The sequence below is a fragment of the Onychomys torridus genome, unplaced genomic scaffold, assembly GCF_903995425.1.
Source record: "Onychomys torridus unplaced genomic scaffold, mOncTor1.1, whole genome shotgun sequence".
NCBI classification, from domain to species: domain Eukaryota; kingdom Metazoa; phylum Chordata; class Mammalia; order Rodentia; family Cricetidae; genus Onychomys; species Onychomys torridus.
Genome location: NW_023412517.1, coordinates 3342 through 27388, shown reverse-complemented (window position 1 = coordinate 27388; position 24047 = coordinate 3342). Strand labels below are relative to the sequence as shown.

At 39.2% G+C, this 24047-nt stretch overlaps 2 pseudogenes; one reads left to right on the top strand and one right to left on the bottom strand.

The window, feature by feature from the left end:
* Positions 1–372: 372 nt before the first annotated feature.
* On the bottom strand, positions 373–14440 carry LOC118575688 (annotated as a pseudogene).
* A 7232-nt stretch (positions 14441–21672) lies between these two features.
* LOC118575686 lies at positions 21673–23832 on the top strand (annotated as a pseudogene).
* The last annotated feature ends 215 nt before the right edge of the window (positions 23833–24047 follow it).

The following is a 24047-nucleotide window of genomic DNA, read 5'->3' as shown; positions in this document are numbered from 1 at the left end:
TGTACTTGTGTAGCCAGTAAGATCTAAAAGCTGTGCTCTCTGAATCTCTCTTTCCATTTCTTCTACTAAGTTATGTTCTGTGAACACACTCTCAATATGAACCTTTGGAGTAGAAAAGTAATATCTTTAAAGATTCTTCAAATGCTGTTTGTAATTAAGCCTGCGACAAGGACAATCCCTACTGTATGTTGTAAGTGCTAAAACAATCACCACCTGCTGTTTCCAAGGAGAATATCAGAGTAGCAGAGATAAGTAAGCTATGGGGCTATGTGTTTTATAATGATTTAGGTGGGCTTCCATGAAGATGGGCTGTCTATCAATATCCTCAGAATCCATGCCAAAGTTAACTAGTGCAGGTCTGCACCTAGATCATCATCCTGAATTGGAAAGTTCTGCATCCTGAATTGGAAAGTCAATGTAGGTGTCTGTGAGCAAAAGAGAAAAATTGAAAATTATGAAAAAGTTAAGAACCACTTAGGGATAGCAATGAAGACATGCAAGTGTTGGGTACTGAAAAGAATGTAGACTCAGTAATGCTCTATTTCTTAAATGTAATGTATATTCATAATTCAGAAAAGATTAACCATGAGCTATGAAAACATGGTTAAAACACAACTTTCTATAAAGTATCAAATGAAATGTTCAAGTTTGATCTATAGAATCTGCATACAAAATAATAAATGCTGGATACACTTGCAATCAACAGATTGCTAGTTTAAATTAAGATGAAGGACTGAGGGAGATCACAAGTGGGATAGTGGGTAGCACAAACATTGTTGTCCCTGTTTTGAGAGGAAGGAGTGGAAAGATTATGTATTTGTGTTCAACCTAGGTAACATAGTGAAACTCCATCATTAATAAAATTTAAAAAAATAAGTAAAATAAAAAATCATGCACTGTTGTGAAGTCTGATCTGTGGAAAACCAGGATACATCATTTAATGGGAACACTTAAGCCTACTACATTGATATAGAATATCTCTGGAGGAGTAACTTCTTTTGTTATATTTTATGATTATTCTTAGTATAGTACACTAATTTCTGAAGTTGTGTGAACTAAAACAATGACTTGATTAGAAGAGAAGGGAATCCTGCCAGCACATTGCATGGAGCTGGTGAGTACAGCATTTTTGTTTCTATGGTCTCTCAGCTTCTAGCACATTCCATAGAAATTAAACCACTAACCTCAGTCAAAATGTCCTGCACCTTAACCATTCTCCCTTCCTACCCACTTTGAATTAAAGCAGTTTACAGTTGTCACTGTAAAAGTTTAATTCACCAATCCCAAATCCTTTTTAAGTCAATGTTTATATTTCATTTCATTTATTTCTGAGTTTAGTATGTGGAATGACCAACAATTGTCATGCTTTCAGGTTTGGAACCTAGGTTTTTTAAGTACTCAGTCAAAAATGATGTAAGAACAAAACAGAAAATACCTGGGAGGCACTAAATTTCCAGATAAGACAGATGATCATAGTGTCCAGGATACACTGACCCAATAAAACAGCACATGAAACATAAGAATCAGTAGGAGGAACAGGATGGTGGGGATAACAGGGAGAAGTGAAGGGAGGGACATTGCCCTTGGAATGTAATATAGAAGAGGGATTTTTTAATGATTTGTAAAAATATATCAGAAATACAAACTGGTGGAAATGACATCTATGAATAATCTTGGTCTATCTGTATGTCTGTTTGGAGAAGAATGCAAACAGATCCATATTCATCATCCTGAACAAAACTCAGGCCCTGAACAAATACATCAAAGACCTCAACATAAAAACAGACACTGAACATGATGGAAGAAAATGTAGGGAATAGTATTAAATGGATCCACACTGAGGACAGTTTCCTAAACAGAACACTGATATCACTGGCACAATTAATAAATGGGACCCCATAAACTTAAAATATATCTGTAAGGCAAAGGATACTGTCAATACAACAAAATGACAGCCTACACATGTAACAAATTCCCTTTATCTCCTCATCCAATAAAGGCTTTAATATTTAAATATATAAAGAATTCAAGAAACTAGACATCAATAAATCAAATAATCCAATTTTAAAATCATGTAGAGGCAGTCCCCAGCAGCCAGCAAGCATATGAGAAACCTACTCCAGGTTGCACCACTACTCCTGCTATCTTGCTACCCCCTGGATTCTGTTCCCCCAAGACTACTCTGCTATCCCACCCACCTGGTAATCATCCCATTGGCTAGCACTCCCTGCAACCACAGCAGACTACATAGTTTCAGGCACAACCCACACCAGTTGTAAGAACAGGTAAGTGTCTAGCCTCCCTAACTAAAATGCAATGGACATCTGGTGGCTGCGAGAGAAGAGGCCAAATCAGAAGCATGTATCGAATCAGACCCCTGGAGACTGTCCTGTACTCTGAAACAGGGTCCCTAAAAGAAAGCAACTCACCTGTGAAGGTAAGACGCATATCTGATACTGCAGAATAGGTCAATGTGACCTACCATCCTTATATGTCTATGAATTTGATGGCAAACCCCTAGATGAAGTCTCAGTGTTCTCTGAGATTAACTCCCTAGGCTCTGATATCCCCAGGATCTTGTCAAGGGTTGTCTATGAGACCCCACAGTGACTCAGTTTCCCATTGTGACTCTGCATGAACCTGAAATCCATTATGAAGCAAAAGTGTTCAAAGCTTGTTTGCTCTAACTTCTTTAGAAGCTGTTAGAAAGCTATGATAAGGCTCCTGGGAAAAGTACAGGAGTTGTGAGAAACTCCTGATTAACTTTGTAGGAAAGAACTAATTATTTTGCTAATGCCCAATTCTAGGCAGGCTGCTGAGTTAGCAAGCGGCATATGTTTGATTCATGGAAAGGCAAGAATCCTGGGCTGTGCCTTGTTCCACTTTAGCCTTTCAGTTTCTATATAAGCTGCCTGTGAAATAAACTCAGGGCTGGCTGGGTTTGACCGGGTTTGACCAGAATACCTCCTGGCACTAATTTTATGTTTCCACATATTCTTCTCTCTCTGTTTTTTCCACAGCCTCATGCCCTACTCAACTACCCTAGATGACTCATTGGTTGGCTCAAACAGGTATCTCCTGAGGGAGTCAACATGAGCCCTGAGAAAGCCTTGTTCCCATCAATAAAAAGAAACACTTTTAACAGAATAATGAGCATAACATGGGTTTAGGTGGGGCAGAATAGAAGTGTGGAAGTGACTCTTCATTCTTATTCTAAGAAGGGCAGAGGAAGACCAAGGATGGGACCAGATAAAGCTGTATTCTGGAGAAAAGGGACTAAGGGCCAAGGGTGTGGATGCAAATAGACTCTGCCTTCCTGCAGAGTATGTCACCCCAACTTTATGTTATAATTATTCCATAGATGACTTGAAAATTGCATCTGTGTGCTGGCGAGGAGTCTAAGGGTACAAAAAGACCAATGGATAAGTAGCAGGCCCTGAGTTGGGATCCCAAGCACTCCCACAATAGGTTTGTACACAATGTTCTTCTGGTATGCCATGACAGAATAATAGGATATCAGAGCCTCAGTAGGTAGCCAGCCTAGCTTAATTTGAGAGATCTATTTTCATTAAAAGACCCATTGCCAAACATAACTTGGAAAGTGAATAAGGAAGACTTTGGACAGCAACCTCTGGCTTCTACAGTAGTGTGCATGCATTATTCTACACAAAGTCACTCTCTCTCTCTCTCTCTCTCTCTCTCTCTCTCTCTCTCTCTCTCTCTCTCACACACACACACACACACACACACACACACACACATACACACATATACACACTTGAGGAAATATCATGTAAAACTGAGCAGAAGAAATAAGTTTTAATATGATAATGAAGCAAAAGTCTTGCTGTCTGAAAACTTGCCAACTTGTTTGTCATCCAAACAAGATTGTTTTTTGAGTCAAGGCTGGTGGTATATGCCTAATCTCTGATACCAAGATCAAAGGCTTAAAAAACAAAAGTTCAAGACCAGTGTTTGGTAGAGTGCACAAAACACTGTCACAAAAACAAGTGATTATTTGTGAGTACTACTCAGTTAAGGACAGAGTATTTGAAAATAATTAAAATATTGTCAAAACCCCCAGAGTATCTATAATGTATTAGACCCTCACTGCTTAATCAATACATTATTGTCATTGAGTTTTCAACATTCTCACAGTTGTACAAATTTCATCAAGCAATGAGAGAAAGTGGCTACAGTGATGACTCATCCATTAAGGACACTGGCTGCTCCACTAGAGGATCATAATTAGATTCCCAGCACCTATTATGAAACTAACAATCCTCTGTAACTCCAATTTCAGGGGGATCTCATGCTGGCTTTTGGGCGATGCAGGCACTCCATCCATGTGGAGCAAAGAAATACATTCAGGCAAAGCAATAATACACATAATTTAAAATAATAAATCTTTTTAATTTAGAGAAACAAATGGGAAAGAAGGAGAATATAGTAACTCAAGGCTTTAATCCCAGTAATCAGAAGTTGAAGGTGGAAGACAGACTTGAGTTCAAAGTCAATCTGAGTTACATAGAGAGATCTAAGCCATGTTAGGCTACAGTATGAGTCCCTGTTTCAAGGAAAAAATAAAATGACAAACAAAAACATGCTTGTATTTACAGAGGCTGTATTCAATAAAAAGAGAGGTTTGATCAACAAACTAAGTGAGTAATGTCGCATACCACCAGGTCAGATGACTTGAATTATATCCCGCTGAGCCACATCCTAGAGGGAGAGACCTGAATAAAGTGAGTTTGATACCGATATACATATGACCACACCAATGGACTAAGTGATTTGAAAAAAAATAGGTTGTTCATGCAGATCTCATCCATTTCTCTGTCATTGGGTGATCCCTGTGTCTTTCCTAGGGTCCGGTTTTCTAGGTAGCCTCCCTGGAGTTGTGTAGCAGTCTAGTCATCTTTGTTTTACATCTAGTATCCTCCTATGAGTGAGTACATACCATGTTTGTCCTTCTGAGTCTGCATTACCTCACTCAGGATGATTTTTTCTAGATCCTTCCATGTGCCTGCAAACCTCATGATGTCATGGTTTTTCTCTGCTGAGTAGCACTCCATTGTGTATATGTACCATATATATATATTTTTTTATCCATTCTTCAGTTGGAGGGCATCTGGGTTGTTTCCAGATTATGGCTATCACAAACAATGCTGATGTGAACATAGCTGAGTAAATGCCCTTGTGGTATGATTGAGTATTCCTTGGGTATATGCCCAAGAGTGCTACAGCTGGGTCTTGGGGGATATTGATTCCCTATTTTCTAAGGAAGCACCATATTGATTTCCAAAGTGGCTGTACAAGCTTGCATTCCCACCAGCAGTGGAGGAGAGATCCCTTTACTCCACATCCTCCCCAGCATAAGCTGTCTTCTGTGCTTTTGATCTTAGCCACTCTGACAGGTGTAAGGTGGTATCTCAGAGTCATTTTGATTTGCATTTCCCAGATAATTAGGGATGTTGAGCAATTCCTTAAATGTCTTTCAACCATTAGAACTTCCTCTGTTGAGAATTCTCTGTTTATTTCTATGGCCCATTTCTTAATTGGACTGCTGGGCATTTTGATGTCTAATTTCTTGATTTCTTGATATATTCTGGATATCAGCCCTCTATCAGATGTGGGGTTGGTCAATATCTTTTCCCATTCTGTAGGCTGTTGCTTTGTCTTGTTGACCGTGTCCTTTGCTCTACAAAAGCTTCTCAGTTTCAACAGGTCCCATTGATTGATTGTTTCTCTCAGTGTCTGTGCTACTGGTGTTATATTTAGAAAGTGATCTCTGGTGTCAATGCATTCAAGACTACTTCCTACTTTTTCTTCTATCAGGTTCAGAGTAACTGGATTTATGTTGAGGTCTTTAGTCTAGTGTCACACACATTAGACTGTAGCACTCAGGGGAAAGAGCCAGGAGGACATTTAAGTTTGAGGCTAGGTTTGATCTACATAGTGAATTCAAGGAAAGCCAGGATAATATAGAAAGACTTAATATCAAAAAGAACAATTAACAACAGATTAGAATTAAAAACCTGTCAATATTAAATGACATAAAATACTAGAACTTGGTTTACACAGAGGGAGGGCAGTGAGGAAGTGAGTAGAATGAAGGGAAAATTGCATAAGAATACATTCAGGAAATGACTGTTCTAAATAGGTACATTTATTATGACTCTTGTTCACAAAAAATGATATGAGAAAAATGTTCCTTACCAGTTAATTAGTGATGTGAAGGAACTTGGGCAACTGTAAAGAAATTTTCTCTGTGGATGGAGAAATGGCTCACAGGTTAAGAGCCATAGCTGCTCTTTCAGAAGACCTGTATTCAGTCCCCAGCAAACAGGCCAGCTAACAGCACTTTGGAACTCTAGTTCCAACTCCCTCTTCTGGTCCAGCTGTGCATATCAAACATGTCCCACAAAGACATAACATGGAGGCCTAACATTCATAGGCATCAAATAAAAATGAATGAATCTTAGAAATTTTCTATCACTGTGGTAGACATATGTCCTCCATATTCACATTCAGAAGTTTCATAAGATTATATTAAATGTTCTTGTGTTGTGAGGGTAAAGGAATTAAATTTTGATTTCTACGGTGAACAAGATTGTTCATCAGATATAGGTGTGGAGTTCAATCTCCTGGAACCTAAAGGACAGAAGGACAGAATCAACCTACATGCACAATGTTCTCTTACCTCCACATACTCTGTGGCATATAGAGAAAACACAGAGAGAGAGACACACACAGACACACAGACACACAGACACAGACACACACACACACACACACACACACACACACACACAAAACACACACTCTACATATATATGTGTATATGTTATATTGAATTTAATAATTCTGTACTATCTGTATCAAAAGACTGAAAAATAACAAAAGTAAATTGAATAGATGAAACTTTGAAGACAAAGATAAAATATTTTAAAAACGTGTATTGCAACATAATTTGTTACTTAAAAGCAGATAGCAAATGTAAAACTTTGAGGATGTGAATAAAAAATTGCTGCAATTTTCTACAAACACATCACCTTAAAGAAAACAAATATTGAGTAACATCATTTATCTACAAGAAATAATTGCTGTTTTAACAAAAAGGTCTAGACAGGTTATTTAGATGTATGTTCAATGCTAAATATAGGAAGTTCAAGCTGTAATTAAGTCAAAAAATCCCTCCCTGCTTGTTAAATTTTATATGTTATAGGTTTCTGGAAAGGCTGCTAAGATCAACAATCTAAGCTCTGAACCATAAAAACTTCAATATCTACCTATAAGGAAGTTTTACCCAAGCTGAACATGATGATGAAGATATTTAATCCCAGCACTCAGGATGCTTAAGCAGGCAGGTCTCTGAGCTTGTATCCAGCTTGTTCTATAGAGTGAGTTTCAGGCCAGCCAGGCCTATACAGAAATATCTCTTCTGGAAGTAATAAAGGAAGAGAAGGAGAATGAAGAAGATAAAAATTAAAACAGGAAAAAGAAATAGAAATTACCCCCACATATACATTAATGGCAGTTTTTATAACAGTAAACAGCAATTTTTGTTTCATCTTGCTTGAAGCCAGTTACACAGGATCCTATTCATATTGTGTTATGCTCTGGGCTTTCTTGGTCAGTGTCCACTGGGTGTCATGAACATCTATCTGATATGGAAATTTACTGCATTCCTGCTGTTTGATTTTTTTTTAATTCCTTTACTACTGCTCACTGCATATTTAGTAAATTCACTTCTTGAAAGAAAATTACCAGCAATTGTGGATTATTCCCTATACAAGATATGCACATATACAAACTCAAATATAAATTTAGATTGCAAACAGGAATTGTATGTTGAAGGATTACACACATGCAATGACAATTTTCTGCCACTTTAAAGAAATGGGGGTAAAAGGAGAGGTCTTTAGGGGAGACAGTTGGCTTGACTGTGAGTAGCAGTACAACTGCTGTGGAGTGGGCTGGCAGCATGGAGACCCTGGAATGCCTTGTCTGCATTCTCTACCATCATGTAGTGTGCTGGAAGAATTTACTTCTGCAAATCAAATCTCTTTTGAGATTTCATCATGCACCTGTCAGAATGGCTAAAGTCAATGAAACAATAAACGTCTCATGTAAAAGAGGTTGTGGAATAAGAGAAACTCTCCTCCATTGCTGTCGAGAGTACAAACATTGACAGTCAAAAGGGAATCCGTGTGGTAGTTCTGTGGAAGACTAAATCTACCTGCCAAAATGTCGGTTTTTACCACTTTCTAAGTTAAGATTTTATTGCTGTGAAGAGACACCATGATCAGGGCAACTCTTACAATGGAAACATTTAAATGCTTGCTTACAGTTTCAGTGATTCAGCCCATTATAATCATGACAGGGAACATGGTGGCATGCAGGCAGATCTGGTGCTTGGAGAATACCTGAAAGTTTTGCATCCAGCAGGCAACAGGAAATCAAATGACTCTCTCTGTGGTATTGTCAGCATAGGAAACATGAAAACCCATTCCCACAATAACACAGTTCCTCCAACAACCCCATATCAACTTCAATGAAGCCAAACATCTTAACAGTGCTACTCCCTATGAGATTTTGGTAGGCAATTACATTCAGTCTGCCACATTCCACCACCTAACCACTGAAGAGTGTAATAATATCATAATGAAAATTGCATTTAGTACAATTCTAAAGTCCCCATGATCTATAACAGTTTCAACAATGTTTAAAAGTTCCATGTTCAAAATCTCTTCTGAGATTCTTTCAATCTCTTAACTGTAATCCCCTATAAAATCTAAATAAAATAAACAGATCACAATATTATAACACATTATATGCATTACTATCCCAGAACATAGAGAAGTGAGAATAGTGAGGAAATATTGGACTAAAGGTAGACAAAAAACCATCTGGACAATCTCCAAATCATGAAACTCCATGTCTGATGTCAAAATACTCTTCAGATTTCCAACATTGTTCAGCATTTTTGACTACACAGGACTTCTTAATTTTGGGCTTGTTACACTCCTGTTAGAAGCTATCCTTGGCATGTATTATATGGCCCTGGCATCTCTAACATCTTAGGATCTCTAAAACAATCCAGGCTTCATCTTCACAGCTGTGCCCAAAGGACTCTCTGATCCTCCATTCTGAGATACCCATGGCCTCAGTGATTTTGTTCCATAACTCCTTTGTTTTATCCTGAAATCTAACCAGATCTATGTGGACAAACCTGCCAAATTCTTGTGCTTGCCATGGCTCAACATGGCCCCGTCATTCAATTACATCATTTCCAGCTTTCTGTCTTTCACTCTCTGAGCTTGGAATTCCTGAATCTTGATCTGTAGACCATCTGTAGCTCAGAGATTCACCAGCTTCTGACTTCCCAAGTGTGCAGACTAAAGGGGAGTCTAACCACACTCAGCTCTAAAAGACTCTTCAGTTTCTTTCCACAAATTGACCACATGCTGGCAAGGGTGTTGCCCTGAGATCACAACACCCTTTGTTCAATTTCTTAATCCATTTAACTCCTTGAACACAGGATTTAGCTCCATCCCACTTCCTGGTGGTCTTTTTCTCCTTAAATTTTACTTTTTATAATGTATCCTGCTCAGGTTGCTCCTTTTGTTTATATATCTTCATTAGAGTTTCCATTAATTTCCACACAATGGAGTCTATACTAGGAGGTTCTGAGATTTCTTCTGCCAACAGAATTACTCCAAAACTCTTCAACTGCATCTCAGGCAGACTCTAAAACAAGGACAAAAAGCAGCAACATTCTATACCAAAATATCACCAGTGATCTCTGGGAAACATACTAAATTTTTTCTCTTCTGAAAATTCTTGGGTGAGCCCTAGATACTTCAGCAAATCACACTCAGCACCACTGTATTTCATGCTGCTAGTACAGCTAATTAAGCAGCACTTAAAATGTTCAGCTGCTTTTCTACTCTCAGAACAAAAGTCCACATTACTCCTAATAAATACATGAACAGGCAATTCACAACAATACCCATTCCTCATACCAACTTCTGTCTTAATTAAAGTTTATTGTTCATAAGAGATGCCATGATCATAGCAACCTTACAAAGTTGTAGTTGCTTGCTTACAGTTTCAGAGGTTCAGTCCATTATCACCATGGTAGGGAGCAGGGCAGGATTCAGGCATATGTAGAGCTGGAGGAATAGGTGAGAGTCCTATATTTTTCAGGCAACAGGAATTCGACTGACTCACTTTACAGAATTCTATGCATAGGAAACCTCACAGGCCAGCCCCAGAGTGACACACTTCCTCCAACAATGCCATAACCACTCCAATAAAGCCACACCTCCTAATAGTGCCACTCCCTTTGAGATTATTGGAGTAATTTTCTTTCAAAATACCACATACCACTCATGGGCATATAACCAGAAGATACTTCATCCAACCACAGAGATGCTTCTGCAACCAAATTCATTACTGCTCTGTATTTATTAGAAACAAATTTGAAGAAATAAATCTTAGAATTCCCTCAACAGAGGTAAGGATAAAGAAAATATGATGTATTTACTCAATTCAATATTATTCAGTCAATAAAAAGATGAAATCAGGTAAATCACAGGTAAATGAAATGGTACTACAAAAATTCATCCTGAGTGAGAAAGAAGATATGGTTTACAGTATTTTTTAATGAGGCTATTACTTTTGAATCCAATTAAACAAAGGCTACAATGCATAAATACACACAGAATAGGTATTGTATAACCTAATGGACCAAAAGGTAAAGATATACCTTATTAGGAAATAGATATATAATAGATCATTAGGAATGGATAGGGATATGGGACATGAGGCTCAAGTTTGGTTAGAGAAAGATGAACAGAGCATGAGGGGAATACAGGGAAAGTCAGCTGAATTTAGGGGCCATTTGGGGGAAATGTTTTATATACTTGAAGATGAAGTAAGTGAAATAATAATAGAGAAGACAGAGACCCACCTGAACACACTTGTAAATAAATGAAGCCTCTTGTACTATGATTAGATTGCACTTATTTGAGTCTTTGGCCAAAGGGATCTTACAGGAATCCCCAAACAAACCAGGATGTGCCAAGTATATAGATTTTTCTACAAAAGAATATGATAAGGCACCACTTATGAAGAGAATACCTACACATCACTTTGAATATGAAGAAGTTGAGCTAGTGCTTAAACAGAGCCCTTGCCTTCATGATCTAGTGTTTTTGATACAGGGAGATATGCAGAAGGCTACCAAATGAGAAAGGAAATCACCAAGCCAGCCACAAACTCTTTGATATATAGTAATGTTCTGTGTGCAAAATACAGTAGGGTCATGTTGGTACAAAGCTTTGGGTGTAACCAATTAATATGAGAATTACCAAAGGCCAGTTCTGCCAAATAGAACCCATATACATGTATTTGTATGCTAAGGACCAGAGACAAAAAAGACCTGGATTCTAGTGTAAAATCTGCTAATATTGTTTTAAAGAGAAGTAGCAATAAAATTATTTATAATGAAATTCTGCTGTAATTGTAGTCCAGTACCCAGTGCCTTGTTCAATCTTTATCACAGGAGCTTCTCCCTGCAGAAGAAAGAAACAAATACCCAGAGCCAGATATTATGCAGAGAGAGAGAGAGAGAGAGAGAGAGAGAGAGAGAGAGAGAGAGAGAGAGCGAGAGCGAGCTTACAGCTCTAAATGGGATGTCTCTAGCATATGCCTTCTCTTGAGGCTCAAGGAACTCTACAAAAGAGGAAGGAGGAAAAATATATGAACCACAGGAGTTAGAACACACTGTAGTTGGAGATTTTTCCAGTCCTGATCAGGTCTGCAGCTACTCAGAACCAAGTAAACTCTCAGAGACTTATATTACTTATAAACTATATGGCCATGCCAGGCTTCTTTCTATCTAGTTCTTATATCTTAAATTAACCCATTTCTATTAATCTATAAGTTCCCACATGGCTTGTCGCTTACTGCTACATTACATCTTGCTTCTCATGGCAGCAGTGGCTGGCAGCATCTCCAGACTCAGCCTTCCACTTCCCAGAATTCTCCTCTCTGCTTATCCTGCCTATACTATACTTCCTGCCAGTTACTGGCCAATCATGTATCAATCAATCATAGAAACACATTCACAGCATACAGAAAGACATAACCTGGAATCACACTAAGAAAATAGCTGATAGGAACTTGTATAGACTTAGGGGGGGATGCACATGAAGTGCAGGGGACTGAACCCTATATTTGTGTATACTTTCAGTTGTATGTTTTTGCTGGATTCCCAAGTATAGGAACAAGTGGATCTTTGATTCTTATGTCTCTTTGTCTGCTTTTTTCAGTTTGACTTCTCCAACCACAATATATTTCATTGATTTTTTTCTCATTTTATTTTATTATTATCCCTTAGAAGCCTGTATTTTTCTAATGAGAGTTACAACAGAACTGGATCCAGAAGGGAGGGGAAGTGAGGAAGTCTGTTAAAAGCATAGGGAAGGGAAATCATAATTCAGATATATTATGTAACAAAAAATCTGTTTTCAATAAAAGGACTTTAAAAAAAATGTTAAACTATTATTTTATGAAAATGTAAAAGTTCTGCTGATATAATACACATATAGAAACTAAAACAATTTTTATGAAGTCATAAAACACTTTAAATAGCGAAGGCAATCCTTAGCAGTTAAAACAAGATGAAAAATCACAGAACTTGACATAAAATTACACTACAGAGCCAAAGTAAAAATGACAACTTGGCAATGGCATTAAACCAAATAGTCAAACTTAGAGAACAGAACAGAGAACATGGACATAAACTATCAAAACTATAGCAACCTCATTTATGAAAATGATTGAAGTAGTAATTTTAAATTTTTTCAACTAAAAAGATCTGTTATTTGCATATATCCATAGCAGAATTTTGAAAGTAATTTAAGAGGTGCCACAAATACTACTCTAATGAGTGAACAAACAAACAAACAAGGAAAGGCATCTTCCAAATGCTTTGCATGTTCAAAAGAACTCAACAAGATTTCTGTAGAACAGCTGCAATATCCTTCAGAAAAGAAAAACCTAGAAAATTTTCTGGTACTGGTGTAGGAGGAAGTAGTTGTGAATGGACCAGGGTCTCTAGAAGCACAATGTTTATGACCAATTATGGTTTTAGTCTTTCTTGCAGTTAGAGAGTGGGTCTATCAAGTTGTCTATGAAATCTCCCAGCAATCAAGATGACCTGAAAGGATGAAAGCCCTAAGAAGTTCAGTTTGATTTGTTTTATTAGATGGTTGGCCAGCTCATGTGCATGTCAAGTGGGCAATGGGAATAATCTTGTAGCTGTAACTCTCATGGAGGTTGCTAATTCAACCAGCTGACAAAACTTGCATATTCATTTTGGTTAAGCTTAGAAAGACAAGGTGCTACCTACTTAAATTTGACCTTCTGAGGGTGATGTTATTTAGAAAACTAAATTTCCCAGAGAAATGTCATCATTTGTGTACTTCAAATAAGATCAAATTATATTTATTCCTAATCCATATCAAGATAAGCCTGCAGACAATGGAGCAATGATTAATAAGAACAAAGGGTCCAAATGATGGAAAACACAGAGAAGTGAGGGGAGTGATGTTCACCAGTACCAATTATGATTATTCAAAAGAGCAATGCAGCTTCGTAAGATGGAGGAGAGACTATAAAACATCAGAAAGGTAGACAACAATATCAGGATGTTCTGGGTGGCTCTGGACTTAGGTGATGTTCTATTGTAACCATGAGAGCTGCGGATGTGTTGAACTCTCTACTTGTGTCTGTACAGAATGAAAATCATAGAGCCACTAGACAAGGCAATGCACACAGAAAAGAAAACTTCAGGACACACTACCATTGCTGCATAGAGGGAGTCACTGATTTCATCCCTCTCTTCAATATAGCAATATCCAAAATCTCGTTTTCCTGTCATATTTTTGATATTAAATTTGATAAATGTGTACACGAAGAAAATGAAATGTATTAACATGTAGAAGCCCCAGAGGAGGAAAATGGAGCAGCAAATATAATTTTCAGCTTTGACTGTATGATGATCTTTCCAACAGAATTTCCTGGGTCTGATGGTCATGGCCTGGAAGACACTCAAGAGACAGGTGGTGCCAATGGACACACTTCGGCCAACTGTTTGAATGTATATGAGGATCCTGCACCCAAAATTGTTCAAGAAATGTATCAACTCAAATGCTGCCATTGTGTTGGGCACTCCTAAAGAGAGTATGATTATGGCATTGGCTGTCATCAGGTGCACAAGAATGAAATCTGAAGGCTTTAATGTGCATTCTTTATAGTAAAGTACTAGATAGTAGAACATAAGAGGAAAGTTTCCCAGAATTCCAATTACAGTTTGTGATATGAAAATAAGTCTGATTGCAAGAATCCAGAAATCCATCCTGTGATTCAGAACAACTTCCTTTAGTTTATGTCCCAGCTAGTTCTCTGGTCAAAATGGATAAAAACAAATCCTTATTGCTTATGGTTAAAAAAAGGCACCTTTAAACCATAGAGCTTCTGATTAGCTTAAGCAGAGGGTCATTTGAAGTGAAGAATTCAAGGCCAGCCTAGAGCACATAAAAAGATCTCATCCCAAAAGTTTTGATAGAAGTCAACACTTTCTGTGTATGTCACTATAAATTTGCTCAATACCTCAGAATGCACATATTAATGGAAGAAGAAACTTTAGTTTTCATAGAAAATCCAACATTCAGGATAATATGATGTTGGCCTGTGAGAAATAAAGAAAATTTAAAGCCCATAAAAACAAACATTATTCCAGAAAATACTGATATTAGCTAATCATTATGTAAAAGAATGCAAATTCAATAAAGACTACATAATTTAAGTATATTGATTCCTTTTGTATAGCTTAACTAAAATTAAAACAAAAGTAATGAGAAATTTATAATACCATTTGGAATATATCTATGGTCACGTTACAGAGCAAAAATTCCTCCTTCTTTTCTAAGTTGGAAGCATTTTTATTTCACCATACTGACATTCCCATTCCTGCCAATTTAATAATCTCTTGGGAAAGTAGCCAACCCTTTTCTAAAAACTGGTGGCCATAATATGCAAGTAACTTCATGTTTTTGTATTATGTTAGATTGCTAGTGAGTTTACTTCCCCCTGCCAATTGCTAGTGAGAATATAGATTTTCTTAGTTCTTAGTCTTTTAAAACTCACTGTAAAATGTATTTGAGGCAGCTGTGTGAGAAGCTCTTCTCTTCAGGCAATTACTGATTGTTGAACCTTAATTTAAACTTTGATGTTTCTGATTGGTCTTTGGGTCTCAAAATTCCACTTGTCTTATATAAGAAAAAAATTATTGTCCAGAATTCACATCTGGACCAGAGATGAGTACCTGGGGTTATAGTCAGAGAGGCAATCGCCCCTGGGTCTCACCTCTGGGCACAATGCTGGGAGGACCTGCCCAACTTGGCCCCAGTTTCTGCCCAATCAGTGGGCCCATGGGAAGGCTCCCACACCCATTTGCTCGAGACCGCAGCCACTTCCTGAGACTCATGGAAGTAATTTTATGTTAAATTTCACTGTATTTTTTATGTGAAGTGTGTGTCTTCCATGTTTTCCAGAATATTCAGGAATTCTTTAGCTTAAGTGAAATTCATTCCTCAATATACGAAAATCAAGGAACTTCAGCCATGCGTTATTATGCCTAGCTATAATTGTTGTATTTTTTTGAAGTTCAGATCTCTATTTCTAAGATATGTGTGTACACATATTTGTGTTACTACATTATGTTTGTATAGGGTATATATAGATAAAATACTCATAAGATATTGTTATTAATATTTCATATTGATAAGTAATTATATTACATTACTGGAAACTTAAGACTTTTATCAATGAAAACAAATTAACAAACTTAATCAAAATTGTATTATTTAAATTTATTTGTAAGAATCAGCTGTTCTGAAACTGGTGTGTGTATTGTCATGTTTCACTAAAAATATCTAAGTATAACAACTCTGTCTTGAGTAATTATCATTCCAGTCACACAAGCTATGCTCTTACCATGCAATTTATCACCTCCATGTCTATCTGAGGACCTATGATTGCTTATTTGACAACTTCTGGTGGACAGTCAGTTTTCTTCAAAGTTGAGGGCCCTGGTAAATTGACCACACACTTTTGGATGGCACACACCTAGGTGTATATGTATTGTTCAAATTGGACCTGATATTTGTTTGGATTTTTTTTAAAGAGGACTCACAGTTGGGGATAAGGAAGTACAAGTGGACCTTTGAAAAGTTTGAGACATAGGATGTAAAAATGATCAAATTGCTATGCATGAAATACTCAGGAATTAATAAAACATTTTAAAACTTTTTCTCACTAAGTGAATAATATATTGAAATAAATTTCCAGTTCTAGGTTTGGGGTAAAAACACTGTAAATGGAGTAATGCCCCTTAAATGCTCACTTGTTTTTGTCATCTCTCTCCATACTCTCTCCCTCCCTCCCAATCTTATCTCATCTGTTCCAAGACCCTACCTGCCCACAGTCAACCTACAAAATCTATTCTATTTCCCCCTCCTTTGATGGTCCATTCATCCCTCCTAGAACTCTTTTCTTCTCCTAACTTCTCTGGGTCTGTTTATTGTAATGTGATTATATATTACTTAACAGATAACATCTACTTATAAACAAATACATATCATGTTTGTCTTTTTTCTCTGGGTTTCCCTTTTTCAGGATGATTTTTTCTAGTTCCTTCCATCTATCTACAAATTTCATGATGTCATTTTGTCTAACATCTGAGTAATACTCCATTGTGTAAATATACCACAGTTTCTTCATTCATTCTTCTGTTGAGGGACAGCTATGTTTTTTCCTGTTCCTGGCTATTATGAATAAAGCCATTCTGAACCTAGCAGAGCAAGTGTACTATGTTAGGATGGAGGATCTTTTGGGTTATGTCCAAGAGTGGTAGGATCTTGAGGTAAATTATTTTCCAATATTCTGAGGAACTGCCATATTCATTATCATAGTGGTGATAAAAGTTTAGCACTTCCACAAGCAATGGAAGAGTGTCACCCTGGATCAACATCCACCTCAGCATAAACTTTCACTTTGTTATTGATCTTAGACATTCGGATAAGTGTAAGATGGAATCTCAAAATAGTTTTAATTTTTGTTTCCCTGATGGCTAAGGATGATATTTGTTTAAGAGTTTTTTGCCCTTTGACATTTCTCTGTAGTGATTCTCTGTTACATCTGTACACTACTTTTAAATTGTATTATTTTGTTTATTGATTGTGGGGCATACATGAGCTACAAAGATGGTGCTGAGAGGAAGTTAGCTCAAGTTGTTTAGCACAGATCAGATACAAATGGTGTCTAGAGGAAGTTAGCTCAAGTTGCTTAAGCTGAGATAAGATACAAAGACAGGAGATGATGTCAGTGCATAAACAACTCATAAAAAAGAAAATGAGTATAGGGTAACCTTCAAAACAATTTGGTTTCCTTCAACCCCTCCTAGGGTTCTGAGATTTTTGCTATAAAAGAATTTTACTGCCTAACAGTAAACGAGTTCTTGCTTGACTTGACTCCCTTCTGGGTCTGATTGTCCCCAGGTAAGAGGAAGGCTGGGAAACAGGCGAGCAGTGCAATTACCTTTCCTCTGTTCCAGGCAACCTCTTCAGAGGTGACCAAATTTCCTGGTGGGTCAGAACCCCACAGCTTGCACCCCTGCGTGGGGATTGAAGGTATGTTCAGTAAAGGCCAAGTTGTCTTCCAGGGTAAGTGAAACCCTCACTATGGGTAATGCAATTATTTCAAAGGAACCCCCAAGAGCCGGGGTAGGCCAAAGAAGACAAAGAGGACCATGAGCATGAAGAAACCAAGTTTGACACAAAAGTAAAAGTCACCCCCTCCACAACTTGTGAGTCATGTGCCCTGAAGGAGCAGCCACCACCACCACCCCTGCTTACATCCTTGAAACGTGGAAATGCTCCTTTCCATACACTACCATTAGAAGGGACCTACATGAATGGGGTACCTATGGTAGGCCATTAGCTGGGGATCAGGGAGCCAATGAACCAACTTAAGCAGAGGCCTATACTACCTAGACAGGGCCCCCAAGGGAGACAAGGCATGGGCCCTGAGAACAGACCACCCCGCCCCCCCACAGGCACTTCTTGTTAATCTGGCCCCTCGCTCCAATAGACCACAAAAATGGTACCCTTGGGAGGTCATACTTAAGAGGCCAGGTGGAACACAAGCCCATGGCAGCAGTGCTTGGCCTGGCAACAGGCATTGTCCTCATGCTACTGTTGCTCTGCCTCTACTGGGTGCTCTGCCCATGGAACTAGGAGCAGCTCAGTGGTGGTTGCAGCATGCAGAGATGCAGAGAGCTGACCTGCAATAAATATAGCTATGCACTTCCTGAGAGGGAGATTGTGCAGCTGGTGATACAAGGGTACCTTATAGACACTGAGTGTCTGGCTATCGATGGGATGTTGCTTCCTGGCAGGCCAAAGTCTGCATGTGGAATGCACCCAGGACCACACCAGGACAGCTGCAGAGGCAGAGTGCTGTAGGATGCTCTGTATGTTAAATGTGTTGATCTGATTGGATAATAAATAAAACACTGATTGGACAGTAATCAGGCAGGAAGTATAGGCAGGACAAGAGAAAAGAGAATTATGGGAAGTGGAAGGCTGAGGCAAAGAGACACTGCCAGCTGCCACCATGACAAGGAACATGTAAGGTACCAGTAAGCCACAAGCCACATAGCAAAATATAGATTAATAGAAATGGGTTAATTTAAGATAGAAGTTAGATAAAAATAAGCATGCCACAGCCATATAGTTTGTAAGCAATATAATTGTCTGTGTGTTTACTTTAGTTGGGTCTGAGGGGCGGTGGGACTGACAGGTGAGAGAGATTTGTCTGACTGTGAGCCAGGCAGGACCAGAAAACTCCAGCTACAAATGGGGCCCAACAGCTCAAGTCTCCACCTTAAACCTGAGAATATTTAATAAGCAATTCAAAACAAAGATAAAAACAGCTTCCTAGTTGTCTCTCTCAGTTGGTGGGTTCCTGGCATGCACGTTTGAGCAGCAGTATGGTGGGAATGAGGCATCTGCAAGCAGCACATTATGCTGTGTGGTGGATTTAGCCTTTGCTATTACAAAAAAGGAGGTTTCTAGGCTACACACTGCTTTGATAAAAGCACATACCCACTCTTTCTAAGAATTGATGGCTCCCAGAGCTGGTGATAAAAATACCACCGCCATGTTGGGAAGCTGAGGTGGGCTACTGTTGAAATTATTAAGACCACTCCATGTAGTTAAAAGGGAGGTTTATTTTGTGGTATAACTTACAAATGAAGGGATAGGTAGATTGTGGGGTCTGGCAAAGGAATGGCGCAGTCCTGCAGTGTGCTCTGAAGAATTCTGCTTGATCTAGCTCCAGCGCCCAGGGTCCGGGCAGCAAGAGATCCTTCTCATTTGGGTCCAGGTCTTCAGCATCCTCTCTTGGCCCCGCCTTGTAGGCATGAATGTTACTGAAGTCTCAATGGGGGTTGGAACTTCCAGGCCAATGCTGGAATGGCTACCCACTAGAGTGGGCAGAGCCACCAGCCACATCAGCCATTTTGGCATTACAAATGCTGCAATTTAAAGGAATAGTTACACAATAAGGCAGACACAGATTAAACAAGACTTTAAATGCTTTACAATGTGTGTGAAAAATGTACGTAGGCTTGGAAGAGAGAGAAAAAGGAATATATACAGTTATATAGAGAAATACATAGTTTTAAAAAATACAGTCTTTAAAGAGACAGTAAAGGAAGTATAAAAATAAGACAAGTAAAGATGGATTTACACAGAAAATCTGGATTGTGTTGTCTTTGGGGTTTTTAACTGAAGAGAGATATTTGATTGTAAGGGCAGCGGAGTTAAACCAATATGTATATTTTAAAGATACGTTGACTTCAAATTTTGGACGTAAGGATATGTTGCTTTGGAAAGGAGGCTCTGCTTTTGTTTCCACAGAAAGCCAGAGGCTATGGATTTGTTCCAGGTTATGATACATCAGGTTTGACCAACCAAGAGTCGCTGAACGGTCTCTGATGACACACCATGACACTAGTGATCCAACATCCAGAATGGTTTCAAGGCAACTGGTTCAGAAGATATGCCTTCATGGACTACTCCATATTCCTAAAATTTTCTTTGTGTCCTCATAAGATACAGCACCCCGCTCCAGCAGGAAGTAGTAAGAGAAGCTACACCCAAATTCCCAAATATACCAAGATGGCTTTGGAGATGGAATTGACTCACTCCTTCTCTAAACCCAGGCATATTGCTAAAAGAAAAGGTTAGAGATTCTTATGTCCCAAATCAGAAGAGCCCTCTGATGTGGGACAGAGAAAAAACATTTTTTTTTTATTTAAAACATGTTGATTATAAATGCAATCTCCTTCTAAAGAAAGAAAAAGGGGATATTACAGATATGATAGGATAAAAGGATTGATTAATGAATCTACTTTTAAAGAGCAACAACTTGTTTGAAATGTTTTACATTGCTATGGATTTTAGTTTATTGATTCAGATTTAAAGTTAATTTTGTTATGCCGTATATTTCTACTCTCATTTGAGGTATTATGTTTATATATCTCATTTAGATTGTGCTGGATAATTAAGAAATATAGATTAATAATTAGTCTTCTATGATAGTCAAACTTATAGTCATGTTTTCTAGGTATACATTGATATATTTCATATAGATAGATAATCTTCAAACACCTAAAGAACATGGCATTTAAAATATTTTTTAAAAATTTAGACCTTCTGGACAGTGAGTTCTCCTGGCAGCACCAATTTACTTCAGAGAGGAGTATGGGCTTTTACTCCATATGGGAGTTTATCTTCTTCTTGGCAAAAATAGCCATTGGGCAAGAAACTGTTCTTGGCTGGAGAAAGGTAACCACTGAACTTTGCTTGGTGAAATAGTCCTTCAGGTTCCTGCTCACAGAGGAAACTGCCAGACATTATGTAGGACACTGAGAGAAATGACTGAGAAACTTTAGGCATGTGGGCTGAAGACAGATGTTGCAACTTTACAAAGGAACATTAGGTGGCTGTCCAGGCTGCCAGCTGTCTCTGTCTACCCTGCAAAACTCCCAAAAGTTGTTTGCATCCTTCTCCCACTTTTCAGGTAATATTATATCCTTCTGAGGTATTTGATGTAGTTGAAGACTAGTTGTAATTTTCCTTATTTATGATAAAAGATAAGCTAGATTTGAAACCTCAAACTCATAAATATAGGATAGATAGGATATCTTTTTTAATTTTGCCAAATACAAATAGACTACATATTATAATTAGACTAGATATTGTAACTGTAATTCTTGTTGATAATTGTTTTGTTATCTGTAATTTCACTATGTGAAAGTTATAACCTTCCTTTTTGAAAAAAAGAAAAGGGAAAGTGCTGTGGTATGTTCTGTATGTTAAATGTGTTGCTCTGATTGGTTAATAAATAAAACACTGATTGACCAGTAGCCAGGTAGGAAGTATAGGCTGAACAAGAGAAAAGAGAATTATGGGATGTGTAAGGCTGAAGCAGAGAGACACTGCCAGCCGCCACCATGATAAGGAAGATGTAATGTACCGGTAAGCCACAAGCCACATGGCAAAGTATAAATTAATAGGAATGGATTAATTTAAGATAGAAGTAGATAAAAAGAAGCTTGCCATGGCCATACAGTTTGTAAGCAATATAATTGTTTGTGTGTTTACTTGGTTGGGTCTGAGGGGCTGTGGGACTGGCAGGTGAGAGAGATTTATCCTGACTTTGAGCCAGGCAAGGTCAGAAAAACTCCAGCTACTGCATAGCTTTTGAAGCCCAGGAGAACTGGGAAAAGCTGTTGGATGGTAGCGAAACTAGCCCTGAAAAGATGGGGATAGCTCTCTGCTGCGACACTGACCCTGAGGTCCTCCACCACTTTCCCTCTTCAGGCATAGGCTAGATCTCACCTGCTTGATTGACACCAACTTCTCAGTGCAGCTACCCCCAGAGCCTACTCAACCCAAGCACCAAGCAGGATGTGGCAGCTCTCGGGACTCTAGCTATAACTTCAGCCATATAGTGAAGCATATGTACAAGGAGGAAGGCCTGGCTGCCATGCCTCTGGCCCTGCACCCACCCTCTCCAGGATCCCAGATGCCCCAGGCTTGTGAAGAAGAGGGGACTGCACCCAAGAAGAGCTCCCCTTCTCTGGCCTGGGCTCCCAGCACAGCCAGATCTATCTGGAGCTTGGAGCTGCAAGGCAACCTCATCAGAGTTGGGAAAAACAGGGGCCTGATGGAGGTGTGGAATGCCATTGAAGGGGTGCTCTGCTGCAGCAATGAGAAGGTCTCCTCAGACATCACAGCCCTTGTCTTCCCAGATAGGAGGATTGTAGCTACTAGGCTTAATGGTTCCCTTGATTTCCTTTCCTTGGATACTCACACTTCCCTCAGCCACCTGCAGTTCAGAGGGACCCCAGGGCAAGCAGATACTTCCCATCCCAGTGCAGGAATGTGAGGACATGGAGAGCCTCTGGGACCTGCCCTGTGATGCCCTGACAGAAACCATCAACAGCTCAGGGTCTTCACTAACCCTGTCTAATGGAGGCTGCCTTTCAGCTAGGGATCTGCCCCCAGGGCCAAGCCATGCAACCCTGGAGAAGGTTTTGGTCACTCAAGAGTCAGAGAGGAAGAAGAAGCTCCATTTCCATCCACAGCAGCTATACCTGTCAGTGAAACAGAGAGCTGCAGAAGATGATCCTTATGCTGCTAGACAACCTAAACCTCAAGGTCCAGTGTTACCATCAGAGCAAATACACACCTCTGCATTCAGCTACATGAAAAAGGTCCATGGAGATTTGTCATGTGCTGCTGCAGGTCGAAGTCAATATCAATGCAGTAAATATGCCACAATGCACGCCAGATGGAGGCCCTAGTAAACAACCACCTGGATGTAGCACATTACATGGTGCAGCTAGATGGCTGTGTCTATAACAAGGAAAAGGATGGCTCCACCTGTCTCCATCATTCAGCCAAAATTGGGAACTTGGAGCTTGTTAGCCTACTGCTGAGCACAAGACAGGTGGATATGAATGAGCAGGACAGTGCGGACTGGATGCCCATCATCTGGGCAGCCGAGCACAAACACATTGACATGATCTGGATGCTTCTGAACCCAGGGTGCTGACGTCACCCTAACTGACAATGAGGAAAACATCTGTCTGCACTGAACCTCCTTTACTGGCAGTGCTTCCATTGTCGAGGTCCTCTTGAATGCCCAGTGTGGCCTCCATGCTGTCAACTACCATGAGGACACACCGCTACCCATGGCTGCCATGAAGAGCTACCATGACTATGTTCTGTTGTTCCTGTCTCATGGAGCCAACCCTGAGCTTCGAAACAAGAAAGGAGACACAGCATGGGATCTGATGCCAGGATGTCCTGGTGTGTGAATTTTTGTTTGTTTGTTTGTTTTTTGTTTTTCAAGACAGGTTTTCTCTGTACAGCTTTGCGCCTTTCCTGGAACTCACTCCGTAGACCAGGCTGGCCTTGAACTCAGAGATCCACCTGGCTCTACCTCCAAAGTGCTGGGATTAAAGGTGTGCACCACCACCGCATGACTGATGTATACTGCAGCTCAACCACAGGCTTAGGCTCGAGGTTGGGAACTGGGCTGAGCATACTGACAAGATCATCTGCCAGGATGTTGCTAGAGGCTATAAGAATGTGCTCATCTCCTGCATCAATGGTGTGGATGGTGAGCTTCATCAACCACTTGTGTGACCCTAACATTATTCCTGTCTGGGTATTCATGCTGCACCAAGACCTACATTCTCCACACATTACTTTTTTCAGTTCCAGGGACATTCAGATTGGGGAAGAGCTGGGGTTTGGCTATGGTGACCAACTCTGGAATATCAAGAACAAGTATTTCACCACCTGCCAATGGGGCTATGAAAAGTACAAGCACTC